This window comes from Gymnodraco acuticeps, unplaced genomic scaffold, assembly GCF_902827175.1.
Source record: "Gymnodraco acuticeps unplaced genomic scaffold, fGymAcu1.1, whole genome shotgun sequence".
In the NCBI taxonomy this organism is placed as follows: Eukaryota; Metazoa; Chordata; class Actinopteri; order Perciformes; family Bathydraconidae; genus Gymnodraco; species Gymnodraco acuticeps.
This window is the reverse complement of record NW_022990869.1, coordinates 503,779-517,691: the sequence shown is the minus strand read 5'-3', so window position 1 is coordinate 517,691 and position 13,913 is coordinate 503,779. Positions and strand designations below refer to the sequence as shown.

The 13,913-nt window shown below is 37.3% G+C and overlaps 1 long non-coding RNA gene across 1 annotated transcript in view; it reads left to right on the top strand.

Annotated features, from left to right (window-relative positions):
• Positions 1 to 13,287, top strand: part of LOC117557482 — a 37,502-nt gene extending 24,215 nt beyond the window's left edge. The window contains exons 5-7 of the long non-coding RNA XR_004570727.1: positions 6,704 to 6,842; positions 11,175 to 11,225; positions 12,364 to 13,287. This is a non-coding gene — a long non-coding RNA (uncharacterized LOC117557482). The remainder of the gene's footprint in view (positions 1 to 6,703; positions 6,843 to 11,174; positions 11,226 to 12,363) is intronic.
• The last annotated feature ends 626 nt before the right edge of the window (positions 13,288 to 13,913 follow it).

The following is a 13,913-nucleotide window of genomic DNA, read 5'->3' as shown; positions in this document are numbered from 1 at the left end:
TTTATATAGCATATCAAATATGTATGATTTTTTCATGAAAAAGGAAATATTCTATATGATTTAAGTAACAACATGTTAGAAGTTAATCAGAAACGGATTTTAGGAAATTAGATATTTAAGGAATTTATTTTGTGTCATGAACAGGAAAATGGAAAGCAAAATAATCCGTGTATCTACCGTCCAATTGTTTTTCTTTATTAAACACGTAAACGGAAGAGCGTTTGAGAGGCCTTTTTGATTTTTGATTTTTACCTTACTAAATGGTCTAATGGTCATTGGAGCGAGGGACGGGGCGAAACTCACGGAAGTGATTTCAAAACAAAAGCGGTGATAATATTATAAACAAAGGGAAACAAGGTGAATTTAGCGATCACAACGAAAACGGCCAAGACACATATTGAGCCCAGAAAATTGATGTTATTAAGGGCTGTAAATATAATAAGCCTCTGTCTAAAATGGACAACTTTGTTAGGAGATTTATACTATAGGCTACAGCGATTCTGCACTGCGGTCAACTCCGCCGCCTCTCGAGTTTTTTCAAATCAGCTGCTCTTCATTCCTGCTATATTTGACGAGTGATACAAATATGTTTTACCACAAGTTCTTAAGGAAACTGACACTGTTGGACTCGGTTCTAGTTTGACTTCTACCAGAAATAAAATGAAGTACTTTTGCTGTGTACTTTGTGAGTAATCCTCTGTCAGAGTCCCCTCCTTAGTAGGCTACATAATGCATGTTTTTCTGCTATCTTTGATGAGTGATACAAATATAATGTTATCATTAGTTCTTAATGAAATTGATACTGTTTGACTTCGTATTAGTTAGCCTACTACTAACAATACATTGAAGTACTTTTACTATGTATTGTTTGAGGAATACTCTGTCAAAGTCCCCTGCTGAGAACAAAATCTAGCCACTTCTTCTAAGTTTGATGAGGGAATTATTTTTTGTTTCCATTAGTTCTTCGTGAGATTGATCCTGTTGGACTCAGTACTAGTGAAACTACCCCCAGAAGTACTATGAAGTACTTACTGTGTACTTTTCCAACAATCCTCTGTCAATGTCCCCTCCTGAGAACCAGAATGCATGTTTCTCTGCTATTTTGAATAAGCGTTAAAAAAAACTTTCTTCATGAGACTGATATTGTTGGACAGAGTATTTTAAGAGGATATGGTGGACATATTATCAGCAATACTTCCAGTCAGTACTCTGGCAGCAGCATTTTTACACCTTGGAAAGTCTTTAGAGTCTGGCCTTCAGCAAAGTGACACACCTGGACTCTTGTTGGCCTCTTATGACAATGCTGTCTTTTAACGGGTTAACTTGACAGCCCTAATATATATATATATATATATATATGGCCAGCTTAGCCAGTGTGTATTTCTTCAAGCACCACAAGATTCATAGTTTATAAAGTACAATTCTGGGCCATTGATTGTGTCATATCTCCAAACACATACAGTAAAAATGCCTGTTTTGAAGCTTTTAAATGGAGCAGGAAAAGGACTTTACATTGTATTATACTTAAAGACAGGACTATTCAGTTAAGAGAAGAGAAAAAATGGAAAGAAAATTGTTATAATGGGTGATGTAACATTAATGACAGACATAATATGAAGTCCTTGGCAGTTGGCGCTCAGACTCTAGAGGGGTCATTTTGTGATCATGGGGCATCACCCTTTACAGCATCAGGACAATATCATATGGAGTCAGACACTGGAAGTGTGCTGGAGGCTGATGCGTTGATTGGGACTGATGGAAGGATGAGGCTGATGAGAATGAAGAATCTGCGAGGAACAAACTAGCGGCAGAGAAATAATTATATATTAAAAGACAGCAACATCATAAGAGGCCAACAAGAGTGACAGAGTGTGTCAGTGTGCTGAAGGATATTTGTGACCAGCTATCCAGGCCAGACTCTAAAGACTTTCCAAGGTGTACAAATGCTGCTGTTGGAGTATTGACTGAAAGTATTGCTGATAATATGTCCACCATATCCTTTTAAAATACTCTGTCCAACATAGCCGTGGGAACATGTTTCAAATGGGGGGTGCTGTGGGGATGACACCAGGGCTGGATTTGACCAATTTGCTGCCATAGGCAACATTTTAGCAGGCAATGAAAAACCTCTACAAAAGACCAATAAACTACAAACAGAGAAAAGTTTAAAACGATATGTCTGGTTTACTGTCCTATAGTATACATTGAAATGATTTAAAACCTGTTTTATCCCAATAATTATAAAGGAGTGTCTTGGAAATATGTGTTTACATAAATTGTGATCAAACCGTTTGAGACCCACTGAGATAACTTAGACTAAAGTGAACTATATAAACACTCAGAGTCCTTTACCTCACTGAGCTGTAGTTATCAGCCTCTCAGTCTGACTGGAGAGGACTCTCCCTCCACATCATTGTAGAAACAGCTTTTTTTATCCGTTAGCACAACCGAAGCTAAAAACAAGCAGTATTAACCAGTGCATGAAGTAAAGTAAAAATAATCCATTAGAAGTCAAATCCTCATATATCATATTATTGTTTAAAACCTAAAAAGACCTCCTAACATAGATGTTCTTAGTAATTGGCTGTGGGTGTCCTAGCCTCCTGCTTTATGACGAATAGTACGTGTATTGTAAACCTGAATTTATACACTATATTTAAAGTAATTCAGCCACTTCAGGGGACCATGGGAATCACATCAGTTAGCATCAGAAGTAAAAAGGCAAAAGTGTTTAAAACTACCATTTATCAAAGTATTTTACTTAGAAAAGCTGCAGTGTGACCCACATACTTTAAGAGTCGTGTTTACAGAGTCAATGTTACCCAACACAAGATCAAAGGTTCCTGTTGAGCTACACCTCCCTTTTTTGTCCCATCTGCCAAATATTGAAAAATAACCCAATAACCTACATAGAATTATTGTTTTATTCCGGGATGGCGAAACTTTAGAAGATCCAATACTGGACGAATACATAGATTATATTTCCCACTCATGGACTTAGGCATCCATAGCCGTGGGAACATGTTTCAAATGGGGGGTGCTGTGGGGATGACACCAGGGCTGGTTCTGACCAATTTGCTGCCCCATAGGCAATATTTTAGCTGGCAATGAAAAACCTCTACAAAAGACCAATACACTACAAAAAGAGAAATGTATTGACATGGTGGAGTGTCCAATACTGTCAGTCTCAGGAAGAAAGGCTTTTTAATGCTTATTAAAAATAGCAGAAAAACATGCATTCTTGTACTCAGGATGGGACATTGACAGAGGATTACATGAAAAGTACACAGTAAAAGTACTTCATAGTACTTGTGGGAGTAATTTCACTAGTACTGAGTCCAACAGTGTCAAACTCACAAAGAACTAATGGAAACAAAAATCTTTTTTTCCCTCATCAAACTTAACAGAAGTGGCTTGATTTTGTTCTCAGGAGGGGACATTGACAGAGGATTTTTTTAAACAACACACTAGAAGTACTTCATTGTATTGTGGTAGTAGGTGTAAGACTACTGAGTCAAGCAGTATCAATATCATTAAGAACTAATGGTAAAATTGTCTTTTTATCATTCATCAAAGATAGCAGAAAACATGCATTATGTACTATGATTATGTACTATGGAGGGGACTCTGGCAGAGGATTATTCACTAAGCACACCGTAATAGTACTTCATTTTATTTCTGGTAGCAGTCAAACTAGTACCGAGTCCAACAGTGTCAGTTTTATTAAGAACTTATGATAACAAATACTTGTATCCATGGGCGGTTCTAGGGGGCCAGGGGGGGCCAGTGCCCCCCTAACACTGACCTCTGACCCCCCTGTGGCCCCCCTAACAATGAAAAGGTTTTTTTTATTTTTTTAAATGTATATTTTCTGGTACTCGGTTTTCCAAAGACTGCAGGATTTTGTTGCTGTAATGTGAGATTGTGCAGACACCCTTATGTAAAGTAGAGATGTAACTGTTCATTGCCTTTATTTTTATATAAATATGGTGTTTAGTGCAAACATTGCACTATAACTTAAGCTGAAGCTAACAGTAATAACTATAAGATCTATCTGAAATAAATAAGTGTACTGAAACAAATACCAATAACTGTATTGCATTGTTTTCTTATGCGCAATTACTTCATACTGTCTAGTTATCTTTTTCGTCCTGCATTTATTGTGCCCCCCTCAGAAAATAACTGGCCCCCCAGTGGCCCCCCCAGTCAAATTGGTCTAGAACCGCCACTGCTTGTATCGCTATCGATCATCAAATATAGCAGGACAAAAAATGAAGAGCATCTGAATTGAAAAAACAAACTCGAGAGACGGCTGAGGTGACCGCAGTGCAGAATCGCTGTAGTTTAAATCTCCTAACAATGTTGTCCATTTTAGACATAGGCCTATTATAAATACAGCCCTTAATATCATTCATTTTCTGGGCTCAATATGTGTCTTGGCCGTTTTCACCTTGTTTATAATATTATCACCGTTCCAAGCACACGAGTGCTTTTGTTTTGAAATCACTTCCGTGAGTTTCGCCCCGCCCCTCGCTCCAAGGACCATTAGACCATTTAGTAAGGTAAAAAGCAAAAAGCAAAAACGCCTCTCAGACGCTCTTCCGTTTACTTGTTTAATAAAGAAAAACAATTGGACGGTAGATACACGGATTCAAAATAAGACGCCAAAATACCAGTTTTAAAGATTAAACAAAAACAATACATACAAATACGTTTACTGGGCAGTAATACTCGTTTGTGTGATAGAAATAATAATAATATAATAAAGCTTTATTTATATAGCACTTTTCACACAACACATGCAGCTCAAAGTCATTTCATTTCAATCTTTATTTCGAACAGATTAAAAAAATAACAAATACAAAATAACAAATGTGAAAAACAGAATACTGTATTGTTAAAATACAGTATTTATCCACATTCATGATAATATTTATATATTCAACAAAAAAAGTCTTCATATTAATAATAATAAAAAATCATGTGTGTCCGAAAGGGAGCAGGAGGAAGCAAATGCTTATTAATTCCCACCCCTTAATTGATCAATGATTGTCCTTTAAATCATTATGCAAGTTATTCCTACTTACACTTACAAATTGTATACATGTGATTTTCAATAACCTTTCTTCATTCTCATAGTTTTCCCAAAAGTGTTTCTGTACATCCTGTTAAACTGAATTATGCTCCAAACCATTCCATAAAATCACCCCACAGATTGTTATACTCATACTTCTCAGAGTTGTTCTGATCTTGAGTTGTTTCAAATGTAGATTTCCTCTCAAAGTATACCCACCCTCTCTGTCTATGAACAGTGTTTTTAATCTCCTAGGAAGTAGATTATGTCTGGCTCTGTTACAAAATGACACATCACAAGAAATTCCCCTCAGATTATTTGTTAAGAACTTTAAAAGGTTCATGCAGCAAAATCTAACATTTGATCAGGTTAACAGACACAAGGAGGTCAAATGTGTGATGATACAAATATAATAATTAATGGTTTCTCTCCGACAGATAAGACACAAGAAACTGAGTCGATGCAACAATATCAAATATGAAACCCCATAAAACTAAGTGAACATAGGTACAACAGAAATACAAATAGAAAGATTAAGACTTGTTAAATAAATAAAACAATATAAAGGTAGGTTAATAATAAAGAACATTTAAAGTGGGGGGTTGCTAATAAAAAGCTAATCTAAAAAGATGTGTCTTTAGCAGGGTGATGGGTCCGTACTGTGTGTACAAATGATATTACAGTATAAATATGAAGTGTAAAAAAACACGTTTATATTAGTTTTCACAGATGTTTACAAATAAATAAGGTACCAAATAATTTGCTGTGTGTGTTTCTGACATAGTCTCCATGTATTTCCATGTGAGAGTGTGTGTGTGTGTGTGTGTGTGTGTGTTGTGTGTGTGTGTGTGTGTGTGTGTGTGTGTGTGTGTGTGTGTGTGTGTGTGTGTGTGTGTGTGTGTGTGTGTGTGTGTTGTGTGTGTGTGTGTGTGTGTGTGTGTGTGTGTGTGTGTGTGTGTGTGTGTGTGTGTGTGTGTGTGTGTGTGTGTGTGTGTGTGTGTGTCACCGTAACATGACAGCAGATGCAGAATCATTCTTGAGTAAAAGAGAAACTGAGAGCAGTCTGTGTCGAGGGCCGGAGGGTGGATAGAAGCAGGACATCATGTGGTGTGTGTACCGCCCAACAACAGGAGTCTCACCCCTGTCACCTGCACACACACACACACACACACACAGACACACACACAGACACACACACACACACACACACACACACACACACACACACACACACACACTGTTTCTAGTTTAATTACAGTCCCAACTCCATGCATGTGTTAAACGTTTGCTTCAGGATATTTAACAAACCGAATGTCTCACTGTTTGACTACATACAGTGACCTTTCATGTGTGTTTCCATGACATCTTGGTGATGATTCAGTCATTCGTTGCACCCAGATGTGTGCACGTGTGCATGCATGCCACTAATGAAACAGTGCTTTGTTTACAGCTCTGTATAATACAAGAACTCTCTCTTATTCTACTTGTGTGTAATATATTGTAAATACCTAATTTCACAAGTCTGCATTAGGTCTTATGATTTGACCTGTCATTTTAACTGTTTGTGAAGAATTTGATTGAAAGTGTTCATGTTTTTTTACTTAATCTGTCATCTGTATGTGTCCTCAGGACTCAGGACTCAGATGATGGAGAAAAGGGAAACTAACACAGCAGTAGAAGCAGAAAAGGATATCTAAGTGGACGGAGAGGGAAAGCTTGGATAAACCGACACCTTTATTCCCAGAAACACCACCCGAATCCTCTGTAGGTAGGTAAACGGGAGTCACTTTGAAGTTTGAATGGGTCCTATTCCGATTGAAAATAGACTTTAGAATTGCAGATGAAAAGTACAATTCGAAACATGGCAAAGTGTTAATTCAGGAACTTACTGTATGTTAGCAGAGGGAAAAACTCAAGTTAAAAATGTCCAATTCTAGGGTTTAACTTACTTTATTTGTACAAAATGTTTTATTTATGGTGTGATTGCTATATTACATTAGTCTTTAGTTTGTCTATATAAGTTCTGTGTAGCTGCAGGTGGAAAAAGTAAGAAAATTAGATGGTAAGACAAGCAGGAAGTTGAAGTATAATAATAATAAAGCTTTATTTATACAGCACTTTTCATACATCACATGCAGCTGTAAAGTGCTTTACAAAATGACTAATCTCAAGTTAAAAACAAACAACAAGAACCTTAAAAGGTTCATGCAGCAAAATCTAACATTTGATCAGGTTAACAGACACAAGGAGGTCAAAGATGATACAAATAAAATAAAGAAAGGTTTCTCTCCGACCGATAAGACACAAGAAAACTGAGTCGATGCAACAATACCAAACCCCATAAAACTAAGTGAACATATAGGTTCAACAGAAATACAAATAACAAGATTAAGACCTATAAAATAAATAAAACAATATAAAGGTAGGTAAATAATAGAGACTAAAAGAACATTTAAAGTGGGGGGTTGCTAATAAAAAGCTAATCTAAAAAGGTGTGTCTTTAGCAGTTGTTTCAAAATGTCCACTGAGTTGGCCCTTCGATGCCCGAGTGACTGGACCCTACACTCTTCCATAAGTGGCTCAAAAAGGACCCGTATTAGAATAATATGTGTTTTTATGTCATTTTGGTTAAGAAAAAAATCACTTGTATAATATTTAGTATTATATTTTGGTTCACACTAGAAATATTTTATATTTAATTTTTCACTATTTACAGTTTTAGACATTTCTTTTACATTTTGAAAAAAACGTTTTCCCATAGGAGTCCATAGAAAATGCATGTGGGTCATTTTTGACCCACTTATGGAAGCTTGGGGTAGTAATACAAAAACTACAATCTCTTAAGTAAATTAGAAATGTGAATGGCACGATATCCAAAACATGTTTTTTGAGGAATTAATACAAAAAAATGTAATTACAAAGATACTCTGAGAAAACCACCTCACCGGGTCCAAAAAGACCCACTTATGGAAGCTTGGGGTAGTAATACAAAAACTACAATTTCTTAAAATGTATCAAATGTAAATTTAAAATGTGAATGGCACGATATCCAAAACATGTTTTTTGAGGAATAGCTGGAATATTGAATAATACAAAAAAATGTAATTACAAAGATACTTCAAGAAAACCACCTCACCGGGTCCAAAAAGACCCACTTGTGCATCGAAGGGTGGCTCTAAAGCTCTCACAATTACAGGAAAATGGCAAATGAATCATTTCAGTTTATAAACATTTGACCAGATCAAGCAGCTGAATATAGAAACGTTTAAGCTCAGCTGGAGCAAAAATGTTTCTGCATTCAGAGACACGAGCTGGTCATTCTTGTACCTTGGACTTATCAGACCTCATCAAGATATTTGACTTTTTGACCATTTAGCTTGAACTTGAGAGGATTGTATTAATCAAATCAATCACAAATTGTTCAGGAATGAAAGAAGTTGATTTCATTCCCATTTCAGTTGTGGAGTGTTTTGGAATAAAAGCAAAAGGTGAAAACAGCACAGCCGATGTAACACCCGATGACGTGACATTTAGGACAGATCCTTGAAAAGTGTTTTGTCTTATTTGAGTCAAAGATGCTTTGCAGGATCTGGAGGTTTTGTCAGATCATTAAAAAAGATATATATAATATAGATGAGCAGAAAGTGGGATCATCATCAGCTTCAGGGGATTCCTCCTGAGATGAGGAAGAGATTTCTCTCCTAAGGTCTGAGGGCTGTTTCCTTCGTAAGTCCGTTTAATAAGTAGAAGTTTAATTGTATCAAATGTTTTGTAAATTACAAAAGATTGTCACAGCGGTCTGGCAAAAGTCACACACACTCGTAACGGCTGGAAATGTGTGTGTGTGTGTTCATGTACCATCGAATAGATGAAAGTGAGAGTCAATTATTTAAACGTTCGACCATACATTGAAACATAAATATGTAATTATTGAATCCAGCAGTAACTATATATGTTGTGTTGTAATATATTTTAATGTTTTTCTGGTCCTAATTCTAACATACAAAACTCAAACTAAAAAAACGATTGGATCCAAAGCTTATTGATTTTCCTCTTTTCTTGTCTTATTTGATATCTGATGGAAGAGTTTTATTGACCTAAATATAAAATTGGAGGTCTGTTTTTCTGAACAGCTTTAGCCTCGTGTGGTTCCTGCATCTCTGTTAAGGGGTTAGGAAATACAAACGAACAAAACAAACCTGTACTTAAGGATAAAACAGTCTAAACCCTTCCTCACAATGTAACATCTGCTGCGTGAACCCTCACCCCAGAGTGTTCATTATCTCCCCCTAAATGTGTGTACTTGTGTCTTAACAAGAGTTTGTCTGATGGGATTTTTTAACAATCCCAAGGCTGGTGTTTCTAGATCAAATCTTCTGATTGCTTAGGTTCGGGAAGCCGAATATAACAGACCTGCAATAAGAGGTTTGTAATTTTAGTTCACACACTCCTCGCTGTGAGGTGCATTTGGTAGGATGAGTAAGTTAAACAAGCAGAAGATACATTGGTATAAAATGTTTTGTAAAGTACAGAAAATGATCTGAAATGACACACACTAGGCTGTGGGAAGTCACACACAGGAAATCTGTGTGTGTGTGTGTGTGTGTGTGTGTGTGTCCGTGTTTCATCCTATAGATGAAATTCAGAGAGAGACGATTATTTAAATACAACGACTATATATTAAAACATAAGCTGACATTTACTGTATATTTTAATATGTTATGTTCAATATTTGAATCTATTTTAATATTATATTTGTTTTGTAATATGTGTTAATGTACAGTGTTGATTCAAACATAAAAACGGAGACAATAGTGACGTCTAAATGATGTCCTTTTCTCTTATCTAATTTAAAATCTAAAAATAAATAAGTTATGATGGGATGATTTGACATATATGATTATTTAGGCAGAATGACACCCCATTTGTTATGGAGGAGAAATGTGTTCTTTTCGATGTGGATCAAGAAAAGCAGATGTTTTTTGATTCATGTACGGTTTATATGTTCAGTGATGCTTCCTGAGGCCGGTAGCATCAACCTGTAAATCCATCAGCTGTTTAGATGAAGATATATTGCAGAGAGTAGAGAGAGTATTCAATGATACGTGGGGTGCAGAGGGTGTGTGTGTGTGTGTGTGTGTGTGTGTGTGTGGTGTGTGTGTGTGTGTGTGTGTGTGTGTGTGTGGTGTGTGTGTGTGTGTGGTGTGTGTGTGTGTGTCTTTCTGTGTGTGTGTATGGTTGTATGTCTGTATGTATGTGTGTGTGTTGAAATTAGACATCTTGATTCCTTTCGTTTTCTTTTTAAATATGAAGTCAAGACGTACAGACACAAAGAAATGTAAATGTGGAAATATAGTTGTGTTTTCTTCTTTATTTCACATGTGTGAGAGAGCGAGTATACGTGTGTGTGTGAGCGTGTGTGTGTGTGTCTGTGTGTGAGCGTGTGTGTTATAAGCAGTCCACTATATAGTGGCACAATGAATTCAAAAGATTTGTGATGTCTTGTTTTTGCAGGACACACAGATAAAAAGGACCACGTAACAGACGATGTAATGCAACTGTATAAATGGACAGAAGTCACACACACACACACACACTGGTATGTGACATGTATGTGTTACACACAAACTAATCACAGCAATCTGATTATAATGTCTCAAAGTACACACACACATTTTACTTGTAGTCCTGTTTTTTGACACGTTATTACTGAAAATATAATTTGATCAGTAACAAAAGCTGATTATTTACTGAGACGTGTTCGATTCCAAACTAGGTCATTTCTCAGACCCTGGTTATTAGAAATGTATTTTCAAAGTTGCAATAGAGGGAAAGATGATGGGGTTTTAAATGTAAATGTCTGACATTGTATACATTTTAAATATATATATTATATTTATCTGGAATTGTGGCTCCTAATATCAGCAGAGATAACTACACAATTGCTATAATGCCTTAGTCCTTTTTGTTGATCATGGTTACACACTTGAATATATAAAATAAAAGCTGTATGTGTCGGAGCTTTCCTTCTGTTATACCCACTGCTCTGTCTTTCTGCTGAAACTCAAATGGATCTCATTTCTGTTCTGTGTGTCCTCAGGTGCGGCTGCTGCACGTTGCTCTGGTCTCTTCAGTTAAAACCAGACCATAGGTATGTATAACATCAAATACAAATACAAATGATGCTTGTAATTATCTGTAGTATTGCTCGGAGGATGCACTAAAGCTGTGTTGCTTGTAAATACCTTTAAAGGCTTTCAACATGACTCACTGTGAATATGTGACTCAGATGAAGCAGTGTCATTTTCCTGGTCATGTAATGGCTATCACAGATTAAGGAAATGTAATGGAGGGATTTGGATGTGTGTGTTGCACTGGTGTTGCTTCAACAGAACACATATTGTTAAAGCTTAAAGAAGCACCGTGTCAGATATGTTATCGGTGAATAGAATTAGCCAAAAATGGCCAGGAGTATTTACTGAAGGTGTGTGTGGAGGACAGGAGTGTGTGTTCTGCTTGTGTCTGGAAGGTGTGTGTTAGATGCTTCTGCAGATGTAGAGAAGCCCTGTGTAGACCAGGAGTCAATCATTTGCATGTATACATATATACATATGTAAGGATGTTAAAGTGAGTGTGTGTCGATGTTCAGCACCACAGAGGTGGACAGCGACACGTAAATATGCAGACAATTAAAACGTGTTAACTGGCTGTAAACTCTGGTAAAGTGTGTGTATAAAATACAACATTCCTGGGGGAAAATCCAGTGTATTAAGGTAAATAATAATAATAAAAAGAGTGGATAAAATAAGTGATAATAGTCAAGATGTTTTTTTTATTGTTTTATCAGTTTGAGTAGCGATCAGCTCCGAGGAAACATTAGTCCGAATTACTGCCATGATCTTTTTGTGTGTGTGCGTGCGTGTGTGTGTGTGCGTGCGTGCGTGTGTGTGTGTGTGTACCAGGAGGGGTAAATACTGTTCGTGAAAACAAAACAAAAAAACCTGAATAGTTGAGATTAGTTGAAAATGTAGTTTGTGGTATCGTTATTGCACAAAGTGGTAAAACCTGTTTTTTGTAGTTTATTGTGCGTACTGCGTAGTTCATCCTAATAGATCCCCTCGAAAAATACAACAGTAGGCCTATGTGAGTTTAAGGTGCGGAGGACACGTTGATAATGTATTTTTTCTGACTGCTTTGCATGTTAAGTGTGTTGCAGATTTCACACACATGTAGAGATTTTCACAGGAAAATGTGCAAAACTAAATCCACATTTTCTCTCTTGTTTTCAGCTGTTTGGCTGCGAGGACACGACCGAGACGTGAAGCTGCACTCTTTCAAAACGTCAGACAGCAGTGTGTGCGTGTATGTGTGCAATGTGTGAAACTTGATTGTATTTTATGTTATTCATTTAAGCACGATTTGAGGCTACTCTCTTACAAATCAAATGTTATTTAATGACTGTGTTACACTAGACTTACATGCTGTGTATGTGCTGTTTTAATGTGAAAATTGTGAAAATATGCAAAAACGACATTAATAAATGTGAAATAATATTGATTTTGCAATGATGCCGAAGTATAAAATCGCGGCTTTTTTATCTAAAATATATTGTGACAGATGACATTTTGCAAATATGTTTTTATTGCACATAGTAATATCTAAGACTGAGATACAGCTGTTGAGAAATGCATTTAATTCCCCCCATGTTTGAGCTTGTTACACAACTTGCTTCCTCTCGGTGTCACGTTGACTTCGATGCCTCCACTTGTGTCAAAGAATGCGAGCAGCTGCACGAAGCCTGTCAGCATGTTCACACTGTTTTATACTCTTGTCCCTCTGCTGAGTACACAACATGTTTTGATTTGTGCCATGGAGCATCGGTGTGTCAGAATTACATGTTTAGTTTTGGAGTGTGTGTGTGTGTGTGTGTGTGTGTGTGTGTGCGTGTGTGTGTGTGTGTGTGTGTGTGTGTGTGTGTGTGTGTGTGTGTGTGTGTGTGTGTGTGTGTGTGTGCGTGCGTGCGTGCGTGTGTGTGAGAGAGAGAGAGAAGGAGACATGGCGGCAGTGCTGTTGCAGAATGCCTTTTTGGGTCGAAGTGGGTAAAAGATAGTCCAAACGAGCTTGTAGGAGAAAAATGTGATTTTGCTGCAACATCCAAACAAGGCTTATTCATGTGAATATGTTAAAGTGTCAAATAAAGCGATGGAAATGCACGTGTCTTTCCCAATGTTTATGTAACACACACATCACATCTCATCTCCCCCTCCTAAATGTAAGAAATTGGGAATTTACTTTATGTGCGTACTCTCGCGAGAGTCTAAAGCGAATTGTAGTTTTTCCTGTTTGGGGAACCTGTATTCGATATGTTACAGCAGACAGAGGCACCTTTGGACGAGTTATCTGCCGCAATACAGGTGACAAATGTGCGCTAACATGTCTCACTGCAGCACATTTCAGTCGGTATCAGCAGTATGATGCAGGCGGAATACCTAAAATAGACGAGTGACTCATGTCTAGGTGGGAGCATGCTGACTTCACAGACTGGCATCACTTTAGCCAATAAACTGTCTCCCAGGGGCGGGATCAGGTGCGCATTTCTCACCAATGAGGGCATTGTTTCATTCATAAAGTGGTGCAGGCAGTTTTTTTCCGAAAGCGTGGGTTTGGAGGGTTTCATAATCATGACTGAAACCGACAAACCTGCTCCGCTGAGAGCCAATGGCAGCCTCCGGATGGGATCTGAAGTAATGTTTGCCCAATCGCTCCTCATCCCGGTCGCCCTTTGACCCACCCAGCTTCATACAGAAAACCTAATGAATGGGGAGCGCTGTGGAGAGGA